Source organism: Coffea arabica, chromosome 4c (genome assembly GCF_036785885.1).
Source record: "Coffea arabica cultivar ET-39 chromosome 4c, Coffea Arabica ET-39 HiFi, whole genome shotgun sequence".
NCBI classification, from domain to species: Eukaryota; Viridiplantae; Streptophyta; class Magnoliopsida; order Gentianales; family Rubiaceae; genus Coffea; species Coffea arabica.
The window spans coordinates 18,681,547-18,690,935 of record NC_092316.1 but is presented as its reverse complement, the minus strand read 5'-3'; positions in this window follow the sequence as shown (position 1 = coordinate 18,690,935).

Here is a 9,389-nt window from a genome sequence, read left to right as displayed (position 1 = left end):
TAACTTAAATACAGTAAATGCGAAAGTGTTCAAACTTAACAATAGTCATCCATTATCCAACCTGCACGTCGGGTGTTCAAAATACATCATGAATCCCAAATATACATCACGCCCCAAAAGTTACATTTCAATTCCAAAAGTACAACTCAAAATCAAGGGCATAGCCAAAATATAGTAGAAATCCTAAACAAAAGCACGTCAGGAGGGTTTCTCCAGTACACCTCTAAGTTCAACCCTGTTGAGGAAAACAAATCTACAGGGTAAGCAAAACGCTCGTGAGGCCAAGAACACACATGCAGGCACATAGTTCAGGTAACAAGCTCAAGTAACAGTTCAAGTGATAACTTGCAAGTAATTAATATGTAAACAGAAACAATTCAAGGATATGATAGCTCTCAGGAGCTAAGTTCCACTTGTTTTGCCAGTTCATTCATATATCTTCCCGCGATGACTCTCCATCAACCGGGTTAATATTTCCAAACCGTAGATCACTACTTACTTCTCATCAGGTCCACCATACACCGCTTCGGGCCCGCACAACATTTATAAGGCGATACTCCATGAGTATGTCAAGCAAGATCTCTCAATAGATCAAACTTATCATGTGAATCTCATGGCTCACCGAGGTTCCCGACCAAACCCATGCCGGCTCGAGTTCCAAGGTCGGCCTATGAGTTTGGGCCTCCTCCATGTATCATGTAAGTGTCGAGGAGATTTACTCCAACGACGTATGCAGCCATAGCATACCATGTCATGTATTCAAGCATTTGACAAGTTTAAGTATGTATTTCATGTCATGTAAACCAGGCAAATCATGTTAAGCATGTATCAATTATTTCAAATGAGATCGAGTGCGATAAAATACATACTCGACTCCATTTTTCAAAACCAAGTAGGCTAAGCATGTAATCAGGTAAGCCAAGCATGAATCAATTCCATAGAGTTCAAATAGTCATACACTTGACACTCACAGAGCAAATCAAGAAGAAATATTTTCCGGAAGTTCAAGTGTTCACTGTAGGATCCTCTTGAAGGTCCTCGTGTGCTCCTGAGTAAATAATAGTGAAGTATCACTCATATATCCCAATTATCAAGGAAAATTGTACACTAATACAATTTAAGAAAATTTCATGAAAACGAACCTCAATTACTCGTAAATCGATGTTCAACTGAAGTTTCTTAAAGTACAAGAGCGATCGAGTTTTTATTTTGGAAAATCAAGTATAAACGTTCAAGTAATATCGAAGGGATAAGGAGTACTTGAAAACTCCCTTCCTTTGGAATTCGTAAAATTTTTAGTTTTGATACGATATTTTGAAAAATCGTATCTCACATTCTACATGTCAAAAATTGGAAAACTTGGTACCATTGGAAACCTTTTTGAAAATACTAAAAGTTCTTTGCACTTTTCCATGATTCTAAATGGAAAATATTTAAAAATGGGCTCAAAGTTACTGTTTCAGAGTACTTAAGGTTATGTTGGGTTGGTTTTTCGCTAACTTTGAAAATTCTGAAAATTTCACACGTTACGAGCTAGTCTCTGAAATTTGTAACTCAATTAGAGTTGTAAGTACGGTTTTTAACAGAAAAAGAGGATCAAGAATCGGAGTTTTGAGCACTGAGATACGGTAGCTCAAAGTTAGGGAAAAATTCAAAACTGGTGAACAATTTTCCAGATTTGAGCTTCCAATCTTGGGACTTTAGTTAGGTATCGAAATGAACCTGAATTGGTACAAAATTTGGACGTATAATACTCCTATATAAAGAGTATCCCTCTATCAAATTTCATGGAAAAATACCTTCGGGAAGGTATTCAATCAAACAACCAAATTTTCGAAAATCCTAAGACAAAACTGCCTTGAACCCTTTTGTTTTCCATTCCAAACATTTGGTCAAGGAAAAATTCCTCAAACATGGCTCATTAGTGTAGGCAAGGCCTAAGGAACATTCATGGTACATTTGGTAAGTGCTTAGCACCAAAATATTCAGTTAACAAGTCTATACCAAGTCTTGTATCAAATCTGTCCAAGAGTTAGGGTTTCAAGAGCAGGGCATGCTCCGTATTTCGATCACAACTCACTCAATTTAACTCAGAATTGGGCATTGTTTATGGTGTTGGAAAACACATTCATAGAGCAACAATTTCACAAAAGAAATCATTCGGAAATTCGGCACACAACTAGCTCGAATTTGAGCCACAAGTTGCAGCCTCAACATTTCGTTCTAGTGAAACAGAGAAACAGAACAGCCGACTTTAAATGGTTGGTTCGGCTCACACACATGGATCCAGAATGTGAATTTTATACCGGAAAAAATTTTGGAATGTCTAGTTTCAAATGCTTCTGACGGCACTTGATTTCGATGTCGGAGTACAGAGTTATGGCCAAAACACGAAAACTGGGCAGAGCATTACGGGAATAGTTCCAGGTTTACTAGTTTTGTGTAATTGATTCATTTGACCAATCAAACCTCAATATTTTTCAATGACATTTTATACACCATCTATACAACATATAAACATCATAAATAAGTCATTACAACCTCAAAATTCTGCAAAAATAGGTATGTTCAATGCAGGGGCAGAATTGGAACTTTTTCCCTCATGCATCTCTTGAAGTTCATACGACTAATACACCATTAATCTACCATCTTAAACACCAAACCAACATTAAACTCATCATTAATCATCACATCAGCCATCAAGACAAGGGTGGGAGTTCATAGAGCCCACCTCCAAAATTTTCCAACAAACACAACCACCCATATGGATACAAGAGCTTAAAGGTGTTAGACAACCTCTATAAACCAAGATTAGAGTGTTGGGTCATTACCTAATTTAGTTGAAGACCAAGGCAGAATTTTCGGTCCTTAGAAACTCCAAGATAACCGTGAAAAGCTCCTCCTTTTGATAGCTAGATGAACTCTCCAAGTGACAAGCTAAGTGGTCTTCAATTTTGGTGTGAATCTATGAAGGTTTTGTGAAAGAATTGAGGATGACAAATGACAACTTTGTGTTGTGTTTTGCTGCTAAGAATTCGGCCAAGAGAGAGACTAAGAGACAGAGAGAGTGTTTGGTCCAAATTTAGCTTCTTAAGGAAGACACAATGTGTGGTGCACAATCATCCCCAAAGTCAACTCTCAATAGGGCGCGTTTGGGCTTGATTTCTCTCGCATTTGTTTCACTAGTGCACTACACCTCTAATGCACTTATATTCATACAAGTATTATCCACTCTTAATTGTCCCAAAATAATGGCCCAAAGTTCCTCAATTAATCGCGCGCGTGAAAACGCGTATTTCCAATTTAGGCGCGATAAAGTGAAACCTTCAAGAAATTCTTGTAACGATCGTACCACTAACTATCATTTGAGTACTTAAACCTAAAATTACCCATTTTAGGACCATTGTACATGTCTCCAAGTTTTCGAACTTATTGTACTCCCAATTGGCTAAAGTTTTCAGACACGTTTTCACTATTTTCGTTAATCGAGCTTCTAAGAAATTAATTTTTGAAACGAATCACTTTAAAAGTATAATGGAGTCATAACTCCATGTATTTAAGTCCAATAAGGCTAGAAAATAATAATCGAAGCAAATATTTGAGTAAATAATTAAATGAGCCAAAAATAGGAGTCGAAAAATAATAATTTTACGAGTCCTCACAATGGGTGCAGTGTACTGCATCTCCTGAGTTATTGCCAGCGACTGAGTCTTCAAGAGCAAAGCTTACCTTTTTGAACTCCATTGATTCTTGAATAGGTAAATTGTTGGAAGAAAATAGATGAGAGGCAGAGATAGTCCCACTGGACGTGCCAGAAATTTATAAGTACAAATTTCAATGTCTAAAATAAAAGACAAGAAACTTGCACAAATATAAAATATATTAAATCAAATAATAAGAGGGTTACAGTTTCTAAAAATTCTTTAACCAAAGAAATTAATCCCCTGATTCTTCTCTTTAAATGACTTCAATCGAAAGGCCAAAAAGGCTTGTTCTCTGATCAAGAAGATGTTTCCTATGATTTAAGCATAGAAAATGAATGATTTGATGAAGACGTTGAATACTTAAATCTTCAACATGGACAGATGGAGGATTTGTTTAACTTGATTTAGATTTGGATTTGAGGGGAAAAAAACTCATGAGAATTTGATAGAGTTTCTCCTAAATTTAAGAATTTCAATGTGTTTTTGCCTTGCGGAAGACCTCTATTTATAGCCAAAATATGTAGACTATGTCTCCAAAAAAATCCTCCAAAACCTTCTTGCACCTTGGGTAATTTATAACTTAAGAGACCCATTTAATTTGGGATTAAATAGTGGGTCGGTTCAAATAGTTTATTGTGAATTAATAAATCAATTAATCCTTTTCAATTTAAATGGACATCACAAATTTAATTTGATTTCATAACCTATACAATATTGGCCAGTCCAAAACATAATAGACTTCTATAATTTAATTTAATTTAATTTAATCAAAATCAATTTAATTTATTTAATCTTGACTAAATAAGTTAAATAAATTTTCTTTGTCTGCAAAAATGGGTTAGTCCAATACTAGATCTATAGGTCTCTGTTGTGTGCTAGATTCATGAATTGTGTGTTATTCATTACATTTTCATGCATTTTCCTTATTTTAAGTTATTTTTCTCATTTCCTTTTGTGCTTACATGCTTTAAGTACTTTCTTTAGAATCTTGTATTTAGATATTATGCTCATGTTCTATTCATATGCGTTTATTTGTTTCAATCATACTTTATATATTTTATTATTATAAATAATAATTGCATTATGTCAACACACTAGTCTAATACTAGTTGTGACCTTCTCTCACTTCTTTATTTGTCCAATGCTAGTGAGAATCTATAAAATTGGGCTAGTCCAATGCTAAACTTATAGGTCCCTTTTGTGTGTTAGAATCATTCATTGCATTTTCACGCGTTTTTTCTATTTTTGATTATTTTTTCATTTTCATGATGTTTCTTTGCTCTAATATTATTCCCTTGTTCCTATATGCGTGAGTCAAATTGATAAGAACATGAAGAATTGGATTCCTTTCAAATCCAAGAAAATTCATTTTACAAGTCTTCACATTCCAATGATGGTTGATGATACGAATCGATTCTCCAAGAACCACTCGAGAAGAAATCGAATCGATCAGGCAGCAGAAGGATCTATCTTGATCTGGTTATGGGTACAAAAGACGGATTCTAAACCAATCAAGGACAACTCGAGATTGTTTAGAATGGTAGAATTGGATTCCTTTCAAGTCCAAGAAAATTTATTTTACAAGTCTTCACATTTCAATGATGGTTGATGGTGCAATCGGGCTCGAGAATCATTGAAGATCGAACCATGTGTCATGCTTATTTCTTGTTATCATTTATTTAATTGAGTTTTAAGCAATGTTAGTTGTTAATTAGAGTTAATTTGAGAGTTAAGTAAGTTGTTTGAATTAGGGAATAAAGGCTAAGGTCATGTTGACCATAGTTAAGCCAATTTGAGTTAGTTAGTTTCCTATTCTAGTTGAATTAGAGTTTTAGGAAAATAGTTAATTGCTTCCAAATTTATTTAGGAAATTGTGTCAAGTTTAGAAGTCAAGTCAAGTAAGGAAACTTGATTTGTTTCCAACTTAGATTAGATTTTGAGTCTTGTAAGGCTATAAATAGCCAAGCTCATGATATATGACGGAGAAGACAATTATGAATAAAAATTGAGAGTTTTCTCTTGTTCCTTGGGGAACGTCCCTTGATACAAAGTGAGTCGAATCTGTAACATCCCGAATATTAGGAGGTTGTTTGTGAAGAAAATATTAATGTATATTTCTTCGGGTTTGATTTAAAACCTTATTTTGTTTTAAAAGACTAGAAACCCAAATGTTTTAATAAAAAAAAAAACCCTAGTTTACTTGTGACTAAACGGATTCTTAAATCTCTCATATTTTACTAGAGATCCTAATGTTAATTATTGAAATTGTAAATTCCTCACGTTTTCTTAAAAATTTCCTTTTATTTTGAAAATTATTATTTATTAAGGCCCTACTACCCAATTGTTCAACAATAAGTGTAGATGAACCTGGAAATAGGGTTTTACACTTCAGTTTCAAGATTTGAGCAAAATTAGGGTTTTTCGATTTTTCCGCCGGATGAATTTTCGGTACTGGCCAAGGATCAATTTGATGATTAAAAGTGACTTTTAAGTGAGAAATAATATGTGAGTAGTAGCCATGAGACAAGGTTAGTGAATGGAAGAAAAAAAAAAAAAACCTAGTACGTGAGTTTTTAAGAAAACGGCGCGAACCGGCGGGTCCCGCGCACTACCGTTTGAACGCACCACTGGACTACCACTTTCTTGCACCACAAGCTCATTGATATTTGAGCCAAAATATCTTCTTATATTCAGCTAAGAAGGACCGAAATTTGTGGCTAAGAAACAAGGGGAAGAAAGAGAAAAATTAGTGGACAAGATTAGTCCAAGTGTTAGTAGAAATTTGTGGTCATAATTAACTCTAACCTTCTTACTTCTTATAAGACCAACACTTAGCTTCATTCCTCTTCATTTTGCTGCTGAAGAACCGTGAGTGAGAGAGAGGAAAAACAAGAGAGCAAACCTTCCATTTCATCTTCAAATCCAACAACTTAGTGAGAAAATAAACAAAGTAAACCGATTAAACTTGTTCTTGAGTGACTAAGTGTTGATTTGTGGTAAGTTTTTGAAGGAAGGAAGCTTGGACTACTCTTAGTGACCTCTACTCAAGGTAAGAGAGATTATCTCTCCAAGTTTTGCTTTTAATTTGGTTAAATTAAGATGGGCAACTTGATTTTATGGTGAGATTATGGATGATGAGCATGTTTTAGTAGTTTTCCCCAATTTATTTGATGAACTAGGGTTCCTGATTTTCTGCTCAAGTTGATGTATGATGCATGAATGTTGCAATTAAAGTTATATAAGGTTGTTTAGTGGTGATTGGAACCAGAAATTTGAGGAAACTACACTTAGAGCTAAAAATTCCAGATTTCTGGAAAATTTCCCAAGCATTCTGTCCGAAATTGTATCTGTATGTTAGAGGCCGAATTGGCCTTTCGTCAAAGAAGGAAAGTTGTAGAGAATGGTGTTTTATAGGGCCTACAAAATTTCAGCTCAATCGGAGCAACGCAGAACGTGAAAAGTCCAAAATACCCCTACTGCTTTAAGAATTTCCCAGTAGTCCGTTTCTTCAGTTCAGTCCAGTTTATCACGATTTTTGACCAGGATCCATTCTGATTTAGCTCTGGACCAAAACATGAAAGTTGTAGTGCTCTGAAGTAGCTTTAAAATGCCTCTAAGAACACCTGATTCGGACTTGTGTACACTGAGTTATGTCCATTACAGTGTTCTGCATTTAAACAGCCGGTGAATTGATTTCAGGTTTGGTAATTGGAGAATTTGACCAAGTTACATTAGAAACTGGACTAAGTGATCTTCATGAATGTTGTAGCTCTGTGTCTTAGCTTCGAAACGGCATAGGTTTTGTTTTAATCCAATAAGCGTAGCCTCGGATATGTTATTACCGCCTTTGTACGTCAAATCTGTCTTGTGCTAAGTTGAATTTCTGCACTTATAATTGTTGTGAATATTGTTTTATGATATTGTGAGCCTATGGAACGGCTCTTGGCTTGAATTGTTGACATATGTGAGGTTGGGTTGTGGTTGAGAAAAATAATGAAGCCTAAATGGCTGGAAAATTAGGTAAACACAAAGGGCATGCTGCCCAAATTTACGCTCGAGGTCTAGAGAACTACTTGCAACTTGAGTAAGGGTTAAAAGTGATTACTGCTTGAACCATCTAGGGTACTTGAGTATTCTTGTTCCGAGGTATATAAGGAAGGACTTGGCCGAACTTGTACCCTTGAGAAATGAAATAATGACTATTTGAAATATGTTTCTCTTGTACTTTCGACTCGCATGGCATTTTCAAGTATAAATGTTACAAAGTTTTACCGTTTAAAAAGCGAGCAAGTGTTTCACGACTACTATCCGAGCGAATTTCAATTTCTTGATTTTATTGAACGAAACGTCTAAGTTTCGAATCTTAGTCATGTTTCAAAGTTCTCAAACTAAGTTTTATCGCAGATTTGGACTCCGAACCCGGAGTATAACCTGAAAGTGACCAGTAAAGGCACTATATCTTTTGGTGAGTGCTTTCAAATACCGAATTGCACTAGATACTTGAACTTGATACGTGACCAATATGAGTACATGTTATATACGTGAATTGATAGGGCAAGAGTGTACTTTATCGCACTTGCCCTTACGTGATATACTTGTTTATTGTTGCAATTGACTTGATATACTTGATTATGATGCGCGCACTTCCTGGAATTCCAGAAACCCTGTGGCGAGTTACTCTAGTCGAGCCGGCAAGGGCTTGGTCGATTGGGTAACGAACCCTGGGTCTCTTGTATTGTCGAGTGGAGTGATATCTCCTCGACTAATCGGTATACTCGAGTATTACCACCCGTGTTCTTGAGGATTTTGGGCCCAGCTGGGGGTTGAACGGTGGACGGAGAGTCGTTTAAGTGGTGTTCTACTGGATCGGTTCCTTTACTTGAAAGTTGACGGAGTGTCAACTACTACGTGATCAAGCTCCTGATGATGAATGGAAGTTGGCTCCTGAGAGCCATCCGTATCCTTATGCTTTGGAATGATTATTGTTTATTGGATTATTGTTTCTTTTGAAAAACTTCTACACTCGCTCATTTTAAGATTGTTACTTGACGTGTTATTGCTCACATTTATGAACTCTTCATGCTCGTTACTTTGCTATATCAAAAACTTGTACTTATAAATAATGGTCAATTTGCTATTTGGAACCTCACTGGGCTTTTATCTCATTCCACTCCATTTGTTTTCCTTTCAGGGGTACGAGCGAGGTGTGAGTTATGTAAAGTCTAGCATAGACTAGTTGTTTGATTTTTGACTTGTTCTCGCGCTATTTCTCGGATGGAACATGTTGTACTTGGATTGTATACGTTTTGAACTAGTTTGGTGTATTGAGACTTTGTACCTCGATTTCTATCAATGTAAATTATAAGCTTGAATTGGGAATGTTATTTATGGTTCATGGATGTGTGTACATGACTCGTTTGAGATAGGGAGTGAGTCCTGGCGAGAGCTGGGCAGGCGGTCTGCCGAACCCTTTGGTACGCCTTAGGGGGAGGTGGGGTCGTCACAGAATCTCCTTTGTTCAAGTTTTGGCTTATCAATTCAAGACCATATTGAATTGTGGCACCATTCTACCGTTCTAAACAATCTCGAGTTGTCCTTGATTGGTTTAGAATCCATCTTTTGTACCCATAACCTGATCAAGATAGATCCTTCCGCTGCCTGATCGATTCGATTTCTTCTCGAGTG